Source organism: Pongo pygmaeus, chromosome 19, assembly GCF_028885625.2.
Source record: "Pongo pygmaeus isolate AG05252 chromosome 19, NHGRI_mPonPyg2-v2.0_pri, whole genome shotgun sequence".
Lineage (NCBI taxonomy): Eukaryota > Metazoa > Chordata > Mammalia > Primates > Hominidae > Pongo > Pongo pygmaeus.
In genome coordinates, this window is record NC_072392.2 from 35,737,596 (window position 1) to 35,752,481 (window position 14,886).

General features: G+C 45.6%; 1 protein-coding gene across 1 annotated transcript in view; it reads left to right on the plus strand.

Annotated features, from left to right (window-relative positions):
* Window positions 1-14,886, plus strand: part of LOC134737555 (protein FAM182B-like) — a 779,394-nt gene that overhangs the window by 318,203 nt on the left and 446,305 nt on the right. The window lies entirely within an intron of this gene.

A 14,886-nucleotide genomic window follows, 5' to 3' on the forward strand; every position in this document is an offset into this window, starting at 1 on the left:
ACTAAATTTAAACACTGCAATGCCTGTAATCCTGGGAAAATAACTATAGAGGAAAAATAGCCATGCTTTATTTTAACTGTAGTTTTGCCTAAATTTTGCATAGGCATAATACTCGTTGCCCTAAAACATGCTCTAACACAATGAATAATAGATATGATTCAATTAAGTCTTTGGCACTTGCAAATTGGCTTGGACCTTGGAGGTCCCCAGTAAAAATAGTTAATATTGCTATAACTATGAGACAAATTGTACCTTGCAGGTCCCCAGTTAAAATAGTTAATATGACTCTACGTAAGTTATAGCAAGATGTGTTAGTCTGCTAGGGCTACCAGACACTGGGTGACTTTAACAATAGAAATTTATTTTCTCCCTGTTCTGGAGGCTGGAATTCCAAGACCAAGGTGTGGGGTATTTGGTTTCTCTGAGGCCTCTCTCCCGACCTGAAATGACCTTTCCTATGAGCACACCCAGCACTGAGGTCTCTTTATGTCTCCAAATTTCTTCTTTTATAGCGACACCTGTCATGTTGGATTAGGGCCCACCTTAATGGTCTCACTTTAACTTAACCACACCCTTTAAAGGCTGTATCTGTAAATTCAGGCACATTCTGAGGTACTGGGGTAAGGGCTTCAGTATGTAATTTTGGGAGAGACACAATTCAGATGTACAGGACCTTCAAGTTTAAAACTTAATATATAAAACCTAATTAATAAAAGGGTGATTCTCTCTACTGCTTCTCCATTTGACAGCTCAGTCTTGCCTCTGCTTAAGCCTGGAAAAAAATAAATGGTGCTTCACGGTGGATTACTACAACCTTAACATTGTAATCCTTTCATTAAGACCCCAACACCCAGTATTATGGAACTTACTGACCCCATCCAATCAACAACTGGTAAATATTGTGCTGTTATAGATTCAGCTATCATGTTCTGTTCAGTGCCTATTTCAATAGTCTCTCTGCCTTAATTCACCTTCACCTGCAGTGGGACACAGTACTTCTTCTCTAGGCTACCCATGGGTTATCCCAACAGCGTTGCCACCACATACAATCTTCATAGAGCCCTTAACTGCACCCAGCTTTCTCCCGGAGCTCAGGATGCCCCAGACCCTCATCCCAGACAGCATTGCTCTGGAGCTCACAGCTGGAGATGACATCAGCACAGACGTCCCCATCCCAGCCCTGTCCTGGGAGCAGGATTCTGGCTTCCCTAGTTAGGCCTCAGAGCTGGCTGATCACCTGGCTTCCTAAACCTGGGTGTTTTCAGGGAAATTTTTGATCTCTACAAACCGTGACGTGTAGAGAGGGACACATATCTGATTCAACAGTCCCTGATCCACTGATCCATGGACATATTTGCCCACAAGGAATAACCAAGAATCTCTCTCTGGTGGAGGTCAGGGGCATTACAAGAGCTGAGTAGCGCTTAGTTTTAAATCACAGACATAGGCAAGGTGTTGAAGTTATTACACTTTCAAGCAGCATGGCCCTCACTCACTCAAGGTGAGATAAATATTGCTGCAAAGGAACAACAGCTGCATTGTTGGAGTTTCGCTTTTGAGGCGTGTGTGTGTGTGTGTGTGTGTGTGTTGATTTCTTTCACAAAACACATTTTCAAATACTTCCTTACTCCAATCAACATTGCCCCGTCCTTTTAAATAAATTTTTTGAAAACTAATAAGCCTATTTTGTTTATTTACATTTTTTATTTACATTTCTTTACAAACTGTTCGCTATTAGTCTACAGTGAAAAGTCAACACTTTATAAAATAAGATTGGCATTTAAAAGCTTCTCAATTCTAATACTTTGAAAGGCTACACCCATTTTCAGAAAGTCTGGGCTATTCAAAATATTTTACAAAATTCTGAAACTTTGAAAAGATGCAAGATTTGGGGACAGCAAGACGAGGCATTTTTTCTTATAGCCAGTTTTGTTCAATATATTATTAAATAAGCACTTTTTAAATTAACAGATTGAATTCTAAAATATATTTTTGAAAATCAATAATGATTTTTGTAAAAATAGAAAATCAGTTGTACTTTTATCTTAAAATTCATTTCTTATCTATTTTCTAGATTTGATGTTTTGCCATTTTAAAGAATACTAGACAAGATGATCTCAATTTGGATCACTATATTGGGCTCCTAATAGCCTGATATAATTTTAAATCATCCCACACAACACATTATTACCATATACATCAGCATTTCCCAAACTGTGCTGTAAGCTGTGTATACTATTGATATTTTTGAGCTAAAATATGCTTATAAATACACAAAAATATATTTATCTAGGTGTTGTTATGCAATAGTGCACTTTTCAAAAAGAAACGATATACCAGTCTCAAGAATACCTGGAAGCTGCATGAAAATTCTTGATTCCTTTTATATATAGTGACAGAAAAAGATGTAAATCTCACAATTGGTTATTTTTATTGTATAAAATTTTTTCTATAAGCACATGTGAATTAAGTATTCATTATTCCACATTCCCCATGTCACCGGCGCTGGGTGCCCACAGCACAGTTTTTCTAACACTGCAGCTGCGGGGCTGAGGGTGGCAGACCGGACACCTGCACTGAGCTGCATTCCTCACACAGTTGGACCAGCCCTGAGCCGGGGGCGGAAGCATCCCAACGTGAAAAGCTGTTTGCCAAGTACAATGACCACACGTTTCATCTATTTTGAATACACCATCACAACAAACTCTACACTCTTGACAGATGAGACAGGCAGATATGATCTTTGAACATGAGTGAGAAAGACATTCACACAGGCTCCCATCCTCCCTCACATGACTGGAGGATTAAATGGCAGTGGGGGGGTGGATGTTCAGCTCAGGGGCAGGTTAGTGACACTGTCACAGCTATTTTAGGACCTGAAATATTTATAGGATCCTATTCCAAGCCCTAATACATAAACAATGAACCCAAAACTGTACACAAAGGGAAACAAAAAACCACTCTGACAGCCTCCAGGTCCCTCATAAACTCCCCAGAAGTCAAGGAGGTCAAGGCTGGTCTCAAACTCCCGGGCTCAAGTGATCCGCCCACCTGGGCCTCCCGAAGCTCTGGGATTACAGGCATAAGCCACCGCACACGGCCTAGTAAGTTCTTTTGATATGTTTGGAATGAATGTGTTTCCAAGGATAAAAGCTTACAATGACATCTTTCTTACCTGTAAGATACCCGAAGAGCTGAGAGAGGGTCCCCAGGCTGGCTAAGCATCCAGAACTCTGGGGGAGCTTTAAAAACATAGATATGAATTATTGGGCTTCACCCCTTACTTACTGAGTCACAATCCCAGGGATGGAAGCGCCCAGAGATCTGTCTTTTCAGAACTTCTCTGGCTCTCCAGGTGGTGCTGACAATCAGGCAGATTGAGAGCCAGTGCTGCAGGCAGCTCGTCCCAGACCTCAGGAGCAGGGGAGTCACCCAGGGCTAGGTCAGACTGAAGGTTCTGGGGCACCAGGGGTGGGGAGGGGCTTGAGAGTTGGACTTTCCAACAAGCTTCCCAGAAGGGCTGGTTTGCTGAGCCTCAGACCAGGCTTTGAGGGTGCACAGCACTCTTCCTCTAGGTGTGTGTCCACATACCTGGCATCTTTGTTGTTGAATTGCCTCAGATATAAAGTGCACGGTGCCCCCTCTACGCCTTCAGCCCTGCTGTCTCCCTTGCTGACCCCCAAATCTCTGGGGCTCGGACTTGCCTTTATAAAGGGACCTCTCAGCTCAGGGGCGGGCCCTCCCCACTGGCCCTCTCTTCCCAAGGCCCAGCATCAGCAGGAGCTGCTCGAGCAATTCATCCTGAGGGGTCTATGTGGTGTGAAAAGCTGAGGGAGACTGTTCTGTTTATTGTCAAGGGCCAAGAAACAAAGCCTGGAAACAAAGTCTGGTATTGCTCAACCCAGTGGTGATGAGTGACAAGATAGGGCGGGGTGCAGAGGAGACTCCCACACACAGCAGGACTGAGTGAGCACCAATTCTTCCTTCTAACACTGGCACCAAGGAGAGACCGCTGTCCCTTCCCATAAAGGCAGTGGCCAAATGGAAGCATCACTTGGTGTGCCAGCTCCTTTGGGACAGGAGAACAAGAGGTGACTTGAAGCGGGGTTGGTAGCCCCATCCCAAGCACAGTGGATGCTGAAGGGGGTCCCGGGCTCCCCAGGTCCTGGGCTTCTCTTGATTCTCAATGTTAAGCTTGTTGATTGAATATAGTTGAATATATATAGGTGAGGAAAAGACACAGGCCAAGAACCGGGTGATTCAGTCAGCTCTGAAAAGTCAGGAACAGCATTTCTTTTTTTTTTTTGAAACAGGGTCTTGCTCTGTCACCCAGGCTGGAGTGCAGTGGCACGATCTCGGCTCACTGCAAGCTCCGCCTCCCGGGTTCTCGCCATTCTCCTGCCTCAGCGTCCAGAGTAGCTGGCACTAGAGCACCCGCCACCACACCTGGCTAATTTTTTGTATTTTTAGTAGAGACGGGGTTTCACCGTGTTAGCCAGGATGGTCTCCATCTCCTGACCTCGTGATCTGTCCGCCTCGGCCTCCCAAAGTGCTGGGATTACAGCTGTGAGCCACCATGCCCGGCCAGGAAGAGCATTTCTAACCTCCAAATGCAAACGTCTGCCACCCCGGGCTGCTCTCCTCTGGAAACGGCACTGCAGGGCATAGCAGGTCCCAGGTTTGCCTTTCCTAATTCCCTGCACCACCCAGCTCCTGCCTCCCTCACTGTGAGGGATGAGAGGTCCACACAGACAGTTCCTTCTCACCTTTGAAATGGCAATGGTGGCTGCAGCCTGGGAGCTGAGGCCATCCCAAGCAGGTGAGACCCCCACCAGGGGCCCTGGGTGCCGGCCAGCCACAGGCTGAGCCATCCAGGCTGTGCACAGCCACGCCTCAGCCACCAGGATTTCTTTCCTGTGGAACTAGACCTTCCATCCAGAGAGCCTTGCAGCAGAGAGCAGAAATGGGCTTTCTCTCTGCTGGTGTAGGAAAGCCATGGCAGGAACGTGGTACCAACAACACACAGTTGCCTGTCCCACATGGGGTCCCGCACCTCCCGCCTCCCTGCTTTCCTGCCCCTTTACTTGGTAAGTGTGCTCTTTGATTAAGTGTCCTCTTTTTAATTGTGTCCAAATGTTCACACTGTCTCAAGTGATGCTGGAGCCACAGCCTGGGGCCACTGCAGGTCCTTCCTCTGGAGCAAACGGTCTTTGTCACAGTGTTTCTCTAAAAGCACATCCATCCTGACTGACACTTATTTTAGAAACAGAATTGGTGAAAAAAGAGTTGAGCATTATAAAATGTCTCTGGATTTCAAAGAAGTTGACCACTATCTATGGGGAATTGGGGATGAGTAACTGCTCTTTAAATAAATGAGGACAGGCCAGGCATGGTGGCTCACGCCTGTAATCCCAACACTTCGGGAGATTTGTATGTAAAAAATACAAAAAGCTGGACATGGTGGCATGCACCTGTAATCCCAGCTATTCAGGAGGCTGAGGCAGGAGAATTGCTTGAACCCAGGAGATGGAGGTTGCAGTGAGCCGAGATTATGCCACTGCACTCCAGCCTGGGTGACAGAGCAAGATTCCATCTCAAAAAAAAGTAAATGAAGACAAAATCCCAAAGGCTAGAGCCACCGCCCGCCCAGAGCAGGTTCAGGATCGAAGTGCCCCTGTGGTTCCGCTCCCACCTGAGTGCTCTATTTTAAAATGAAGGTCTGGGACAAGGAGAGAGCATGTCATTACTAAGGTTCAGTGTTAAATAGAGACATTCTTTCACTGATGGCAGCCATGATGGGCTACCTGAGCTTTCTTTGGTTTTCCCTGCCATCTGCATCATCCTCCACTACACTTGAATGAGGAGTCCTGAGGGTCTGAGTAACTTGCAGGGATTGCTGTGCTGCCAGGAATGAGGGAAAGAAGAGGCCAGAACAGCCACCTCAGCTAAAAAGAAAGCCAGAGGAGAGGGTGGGTATTTAGGGAGCAGGGATTTTTAATTTCAAGTAAATTCTGTAATTAAGGAAATGGGGTGGTGGTGGTGGGGCTCGGGGCTGGGTGCTCTGGCACTGTCCCTAACAGCAGTCACAGTGATGGCTTTGCTCCTGTGCTGCCGTCCCTCCTCCCTCTCAGCAATAGGAAGAATATGTGTGCTTTTGATGCACGTGGTGCAGCAGGCCTGGGATGCCGCATTTCACACAAGCTTCAGGTGACCCCAGTGCTGCTGGTTCATGGACCACGCTGTGAGTAGCAAGGTCACAAACTCCCCTGAGGGAAGGGAGCAGCTGGGCTGCGTTTCTGAGAGAAATCGTAATAGGTTACGATTGAACTACTTTGGGCCTCCCTTCTTGAGAACCCAAAACAGCTGCTGTGTGTGCTGAAGCTATATTCACCCCACCACAAAGAGGACAGTTAGCACCTCTCCCCACACAATGGTATAAGGTTTTGTTTTCATATAAAACCTCAACAGATGAATGGGGCCACTATCAATGATTTTCAGAAAGAAAGGTGTAAATACCAACTATTTTTTTTTTATGGAGTCTTGCTCTGTCACCCAGGCTGGAATGCAGTGGCACGATCTCCACTCACTGCAACTTCTGACTCCCGGGTTCAAGCAATCCACTTGCCTCAGCCTCCCGAGTAGCTGGGACTACAGGTGTGCACCACACCTGGCTAATTTTTGTACTTTTAGTAGAGATGGGTTTCACCATGTTGGCCAGGCTGGTCTCGAACTGCTGACCTGAAGTGATCCACCTGCCTCTGCCTCCCAAAGTGCTGGGATTACAGGTGTAAGCCACCATACCCGGCCTCCAAGTACCAACTATTCTTTAAAAAAAAAAATGATTATGTTGGAGGCACAGTGGCTTATTCTGTAATTTCAATACTTTGGAAGGCCAAGGCAGGCAAATTGCTTGAGCACTGGAGTTGGAGACCAGCCTGGGCAACATGGCAAAACCCTGCTCCTGCAAAAAGTTTTTAAAAAATTAGCCGGGCATAGTCGCATTCATCTATAGTCCCAGCTAGTCAGGAAGCTGCGGTGGGAGGATTGCTGGAGCCCTGGAAGGTTGAGGCTGCAGTGAGCTGTGATGGCACCACTGCAATCCAGCCTGGGTGACAGAGTGAGACCCTGTCTCAGAAAAAGAAAAAAAATATATATATATGTATATAATGTTGGGAGAGATGTCCCTCATAATTAAACTAGGTTAATACAGATGATTTTATTTAATAGCTGAAATGGTTCTGTTACCTGGGAGTTTGTTTTACATTTAGTTGATCATGAAGGATCCATCATGAATCCCCCCTAGAAGTGCCCACAGTGACATGTTCCATGAGTGCTTGATGGAAAACCATGTATTTCTAAGGTTCTGGTGGCAGGTAGCAGTTATGCGATGGCATGAGGAAAATCCATTTAGTAGAGTTGTCCAAAAGTGCAATGGCCTGGCTTGGTAAGCTGTAAGTTCTGTCCCTGTGAGGGGTAGAAAGTGAGGATGGAGAAGGAAGGAATATGCCAGACAGGGGTTGAACCAGACAGGCTTCTTCCAGCTGTCAGCTTCGTGACTATGGGTACTGTCCATGTCTCCAGGATCCACCTGGGATGCCTCTGATAATGTAACCACGTACCCCCATTTTTCTTGGGCAGTTTATTCCAACAAGAGAGCTATAGTGCAGGCATTGGGACATGCAGTAATCTGTTTGATTTTCAAGGGCTTAGGTCAGCTTGGTGGAGTTCTCTGGGTCCCTCTAGAGAATCACCCAACCCAGGGATGGCCTTCAGGTTCCCACCCTACCACGAAACCACTTACATTCACACAAAATCCTGGAGCTGAATGTTCTCAGCAGGCTTATTCCTCATAGCCAAAAGCCAGAAACAAATCCAGATGTTCTTCCAGGAGCGAGTGGCAAAACAGTTGGGGTCATTGTGGAAGTGAAGGGAAGCCTTTGGTCTATTGGAAGAATGAACAGGACTCAGTAATGGATTGTTTATGATGTGGGGAGATACAGGCTGAAGAAACTCTTTCTAGAGTCTGGAATGGAGTCCCTAGGTGAGCCGTCACACCATTTATTTAGACAGTAAGTCTAGGTCACAGCCAAGTCCAGGAAGATGACCTAGACTATAGAGTGGGATCAGTTTTAATCTGTAATGTCAAAGAGGTATTTCGGTCTGGAAATCAGCTAGGTAGCTGTACATATAATTCTGAGTGGAGATAAAATCTGGAGGTTGTAAGAATAGAGTTAATAATTAGTGCCTTAAAAATCAGTTTGGTCCCCCAGAGGGCTTGGGGTTCTTTTTTTCTGGCATACCAATAAAAGAATAGCAGAGTCCAGGAGTGAGTTATGATGCACTTCAGATTTTAAATCCCAAGCAGGGGTTGTGAGCACGCTGGCAAACCTTGGGTAGGAGCATCCAGAAAGGCAGGATGAGAAGGAGAAGCATTGGCGTCAGGAGCCAGGAGCAAGATGGACCCCAGAAACAAAAAGGAGCCACTTACCTGGACTGTTCCTTTAACATGGTAAATGGAAAGTGGCCATTAGATATTCCATCATGGAACTGTCAAAAGACAAAAGTACAACAGATTTAGTTTAAAGATCCTAATTGGCTTTATTTGCTATTCTAGAATCAGGCAACACTTCATTCCATAAAACAGACTGAGCATTCCTCCGAGCAGAGTTGGGGAGATGGGCTTTATGGATAGAAAAGGCTGAAGCAGAAACAGAGAACAAAACACGGATTGGTTGCAAAGTTACTTTCCTTGTAAACATTAAAGCAGAGGGGAGGGACTGCCTACCATGCTGGCTAAACCTGGCCTGCTGGGGATTTGCCTTTTATCTCTCTGTGTCCTGACTTCTCAGAAGGTCAGATCAACAGCTCAGTTTTGGTTTGGAAAAGTGGAACTTTAGCGCAAGAAACTCCAATCCAGTCTGGTTTTGTTACTGAAATGAACCTGGGTCTGCTTGCCCCGTGTGGTAAAACCAAACACCCACACCGAGGTTTGCAGCAGGAGAAAGGAGGGTGTTAACTTGCAGGACACCAAGCAAGGAGAATGGGACAGCTTATGCTTCAGACCCAATCTCCTGGATGGCTTACAAGCAAGGGATTTTAAAAGCAGGGGAATAATTCAGGAATGCAGAAGTTACAGGGAAACCATAAATCAATACAGAGGGTATACACTGGTTTGGCCTAAAAAGGTGGAAGCTCTTGAAGCAAGGGGCTTACAGGTCATAGGCGGCTTCAGGATTCTTTGATTGCAGTTGGTTAAGGAAGCCAGGCTTTGTCTAAAACTTGGGATCAGCAGAAAGGAATGTTAAGTTCTGGCCTGTGGGCATGACTCTCTCCAGGCCGCTGAGAAAGAAATTTACAACAAAGAGCAGCTGTCAGAGTGCAGCCCTCATCTCCCTGACATCTGAGGTCTCTGTGATGATGGTCAGTATTTTCCATCTGAGGTGGGTCCGGGTTTCTGAAAAACCATTCATGGACATATGCTAAGATGCAATCTTTAGTTTCAACAGGGGACAAAACACCTTGTCGCTCTGACTTACTCGAGTGGCTATTACTTGCAGCTGTTATTCCCTTCTTGCTTATCAGGTGGCTCATTTACTTCTCAATGCCAGCTAGGTACCTGGAATTTCCCTTGAAAGAAATCAAGATTTTCCTTTGTTTCCATGCTTGGAGGAGGCCTAGCAGGCCTCTAATAGGGGTCCATGCTCCATCTCAGTCTGTTGGGCCTAGTGCAGAAGTTCAGTCCAAACCAATGGCCTCCTGTAAATATATTTTACAGAAGTCAGCAGTGTCCACAGCAAGGGAGAGTTTCTTGAGCAACCTGCTGGGAGACATAAGAGTGAAATAAAGAGTGAATGTCAGGTGAAAACATTGAAAAGATGAGGACTGACAAGTATTTACAGAGGGTTAACTCTGAAGTGGTTCCAACAAACTGGGATCTTGAAAAGCAGGTAGTGGAGGGAAAAATGGCTTCCCTTTCTAGGTTCTTTGGCTGGGCTAGGAATTAAATTGACATAAGACAGGCTAATAGGAGAAGAAAACACTTTAATTACGTCTATATGCACAGGAGTCCCACAAAATATGGACCAGGAGAAGGGCCAGATGAATGAAGCTTAAATAGTGTCCTGAGTTACAGAAAGGAACAGGGGCTTGGGGCTTGCCGGGGATGGGCACAAGTTCTGGGAGGGTGAGGGGAGGCAATGTCTGGTGAATAAAAGTGTCTTGTGCTGCAGAGAAAACTCTCTGGGGTGATAGAATTGTCTGGAACCAGCCCTCTTCCTGATACAGATAATTCACTAATGTTGATGTATTTTATAGTTATAAATTTCTTTCACAAAAGGGCAGCTTTTCAGAGCTACTCCTGTGTCTGCAATTTCTTAGAATAACAGATCAAAATTTGCCTAAGAAGTATATTTTGTGTTCACATATCTGGTTTTGTATTGTCATATTTTGGGGTGGTGTGTCCTGAGCCCCAGCAGCAAGGGCCATGTTATAGGAATATAGTTTTTAATTGACTTTTTCAGAGTTGTTTTGAATTCACAGCTGAAGGGGCTTAGAGTATGCCATCCCAAAATATGCCACTCTGACATAAAGATTATTTTGAGCTGAAGACAACTGAGACCAAGTAGACACAGGACAAACTCTCTGCCCTGCCCCCATCTACCAGAAAGGCAGGATGTCTCTTACCAGCCCAGAGGTGGCACCAGAAAAATCAACATCACAAGCACACCAAATCAACCTTATCTGTCAACTTCCCCCATATATCTACCTTCCCACAACTTGTTATCCAAAGAAGCTCAAGGTCCCCTTCCTTTGTCTTTCCACTTCTCTACAAATATATTGCTCTCTCATTAGGGTGCTAATAAGCCCAAGTTCTAACTGCCTTTTTGAGTTATTATCACTGAGCTCTCCCATGTGTATTTGCAATGCATGAATTAATAAATGTGTTGTTTTCTCTTGTTAACCTGGCTTTCATTGGTCTAAATTTGTGGGGCCAAGGCAATAAACCTAAGATGGGTGGAGGTAAGATTTTTTCTACACCTATACAGCAAAATTGAGCTGAGCGTGCAGAGAGCTCTCATATGCACCCCTCACCAGCCCACGCGCACACACACACACACACACACAGCCTGCCCTACTGTCCATGTCCCACATCAGTGGGGCACATTTGTTACTACTGCTAAACTCACACCAACACATCATTTTCACCCAAAGTCTGTGGTTCACATTAGGGTCATTCTTGGTGTTGTATTGTCAGTGAAAAGAGCCAAACACTGTAAAATATATTGAAGAGATTTATTCTGAGCCAAATATGAGTGACCCAAGGTATAGTCTCAAGAGGCCCTGAGAACATGTGCCCAAAGCGGTTGTTTTACAGTTTGGTTTTATACATTTTAAGGAGACATGAGACATTAATCAGTACATGTGAGATGCACATTGATTCAGTCCAGAAAGGTGGGACAGCTAGAAGGGGGTCAGTGGGAGGAAGGCGTCCAGGTCATAGGTGGATTCAAAGATTTTCTGATTGGCAATTGATTGAAACAGTTATTATCTAAAAACCTGCAATCAATAGAAAGGAGTATCTGGGTCAAGATAAGGGGTTGTGGAGACCAAGGTTCTTACCATGTAGATGAAGTCTCATGGGGGCCGCCCTTAGAGACAATAGATGGCCAATGTTTCCTATTCAGACTTTTAAAAGGTGCTAGACTTTCAGCTAATCTCTAGAAGATTGGGAGGGCCTGGGAGGGCCTGGAAGGGAAAAGAGCTAGTTATGGTAATAGAGATTCTTTACAGATGCAAATTTTCCCCACAAGAGACAGCTTTGCAGGGCCATTTCAAAATATGCAAATAAATCCTATTTTGGGCTAAAATATTTTTATTTCCTTCTTTATCTGTCATATGATGTTATACGAGAGTCCGGTGGGAAAGTAAGCTGTGTTATATATAAGGTTAAATAAAGCCCATCTGTTGAGATTTTAGTTTTTAGGGTATGACTCCCCAGGCCCCTTAGATAGGAATCTGGGCAAGAGAGAAAAAATGTCAGTTTAGTCCTCAGTACATTCTGTGGGTTTGAACAGATGTCTAATGCCATATCCACCACTGTCATATCATACAGAGTAGTTTCACAGTCCTGCAGATCCCCTGTGCTCTGCCTGTTCATCCCTCTCTCCCCCAACCCCTGCCAACCACTGCTCTTTTTACTGTCTCCATGGTTGTGCCTTTTCCAGAATGTGACAGAGTTGGAATCTTACAGTATGCAGCCTTTTCAGATCAGTTTCTTTCAGTTGTAATATGCATTGAAGGTTCTTTCATGCAGCTCAATAGTGTTTGGCAGAAACTCAAAGGCAGGGAGAGGAATGGGAAATCTGTGTGGTGGAAAAGAGGAAGAGGAGTCCTGATGGGACTGCCAGCCGCCAGAGGCAGCTGCTAGTGAAGTGGCTTCATTGTCTGGGGTGACACCCAAGGTTCATTGTCTCACAGCCACAGAGATCAAGGGCATGGACACACAAAGGGTGAGGTTAAGAGTGGAAATTTAATAGGTGAAAGAAAGAGAATAGCTCTCTGCTACAGAGAGGGGTCCTGGAAAAATAGGTTGCTGATGCACAGTGAAATGCAGATTTTTATAGATGAGCTAGTGGGGAGCAGTGTCTGATCTACATCGGGTGCAAAAAAACAGGACCAGGTGTGCCATCTGCATAGGGCATGAATCTCTGGATGCCCCCACACCAATCTTCTATTTATTATGCAGGTGAGTAGCTACTCCATGTTGCTTATTTCTTTCTTACTGTGCATGTGTTAACAACAACAACAAAAAATTAGGGAAGGTGAACCCCCCATGGTGGACATGCCTGGCTCCAGGTAGTCCCTTTTATCAGTGCGGCTGCAGGCCTCCTCCCAGGCAGGCTTCCAGCTTCCTTATCTATGCTTGCAGCTCCATTTTTCAGGCTGCTCTTTGTTAGAAAGAAATGATTTCTTGGGCTGTTTTTTGTTAGAAGTTCTGCCAAGGACTCTTTTGTCCTATCTGCCTAAATAATTTATTTCCATCTCCTGTATCACTGGAAGAGGGGATCCTACCTGACTGGTAAGAGGGTGCCTATTTTGTTCTCCCTGTTGGTCCTAAGTTCGAAGCAAGGGCAAAAAGGAGGGAAGCCGTCAGTGCAGTCCTGACCATTAGGGTTGCTGTATCAGTTCCCAGCTGGTTGCTTCACTGACTGTGGGTCAGAGCGTCACCAGGCTCTTGGGTGGATTTTTTAAATCCCACGGACTGAAACCCTTCTTTATTATCTCTAGTCACTTGAACATCTTTCTTTGATAGACAGTTTATTCAGTGTTGTTATTAAAAAAAAAAAGCTGCTACTATTACTACTACTACTACAATTACTATTTATAATAATGGTAATAATTACAGTAATGATGAATCCCAGCAAGGACCAAATAATTATAATTACTGATTTAATATTTATACATAAATATTTATTAAAATATATAATCTATATATTACATATATTTATACCATGACATTTATAGTATCTACATAATTGTATATTATTAGTGTATTTATGACAATTTATATTTATAAATTACATAATACAAAAAGAATATTATTACTACTACTACTATAAGCCTCAGGACTCCCCCTGCTCCCCACCATTACAGAATATCCCCCTTTTACCATTCAGCCACCGAATCCCACGTTGCCCCGCTGGTCGAGCTTGCTATATATAAAGGCGGCCGCCAGGTGTCGCCAGACAACTAGCTAAAAAGCCTGCCGAGCGGATCCGGATGGCGAGTGGGCAGGTAGGACGCCAGGCCTCGTCCGTGTCCACCTCGCGTCGCATTCCCACCTCGGGGCTCCCTGGCACGCATGAGTGGAACCGTGAGATCCCTGGAAGCCAAAAGAAGCCTTGGAAAATTTGGGGGGGAGCGCCCTGGGCCAGGGACAGCTGCCGGGCAGGGGACAGGCTCCGCAGCGCCTCCCGGGACAGCGCCCCACCCAGAGGGGACTTCAAAATTCACTGGGGTCGGCCTGCCTCAGCCTCCCCAGGGGCATTTAGAAATTTCTGCGGACCGAAAGCCCCTCCTGCGTCCTCTTCAGAACTATAATTGTTTATATCTAATCACTATTTATGCAGATTTATTATTTATAAAGTATAATTTATACTTATAATTCTACAAATTTATATTATTTATATTCATATAGTTTGTAAATGTAAATAAATTATTATTTGTTTATAATACTTGCTTAAAAGAATTACTGTTGCTATATAAACCTCAGGTTCCACCATCCCCCTGCCCCTACCCTCCCCTTCGCACCTCGCCGCAGGCCTCCCCCCCACGCCCTTCTCCCCTCGCCTTGCCCCCTTCTCCTCTCCCAAATTCTAGTTGCCCATCTGCTGGGTTGGGCTGCTGGTCGATCTGATCAACTTTCTGAGGTCACATCAAAACTGCAGAAATGAGGCTGATCGACCCAGCAACTCTAACAAAGATCATCCATCGGACATGTGGTCGCCCCTCTATCTCGGAGCCAGAGGCTGTAGGCTCTTCCCCAGTTGGGAGGGTGGGGCCCCAAAGTCCAACCACAAGATCCCATTTTGCAGGCCGTGGCTAAATCCACTGTGCCTTCCCCGTTTTTTCTCGAACTGCCCAAGCCAGACTCCACCTCCAAGACAAGACTCGGAAAAAGGTGTGAAGCTCAAGTCGGATGACCACGACCCACGGATGGCCACGGACGGGCCCATGTTACTCTTCGCAGTCCTCCTGAAACAGCCGGGCCGGTCCTCACCTCCGGGGAGGGGCTTGGAGATAATGGGTGTAATGGAAGGCCTGAGGACCTGGCCCCACGCCAGTGGGCGTCCGGCAGAGTACCCCATCCCCCGTTCACACTCTCAG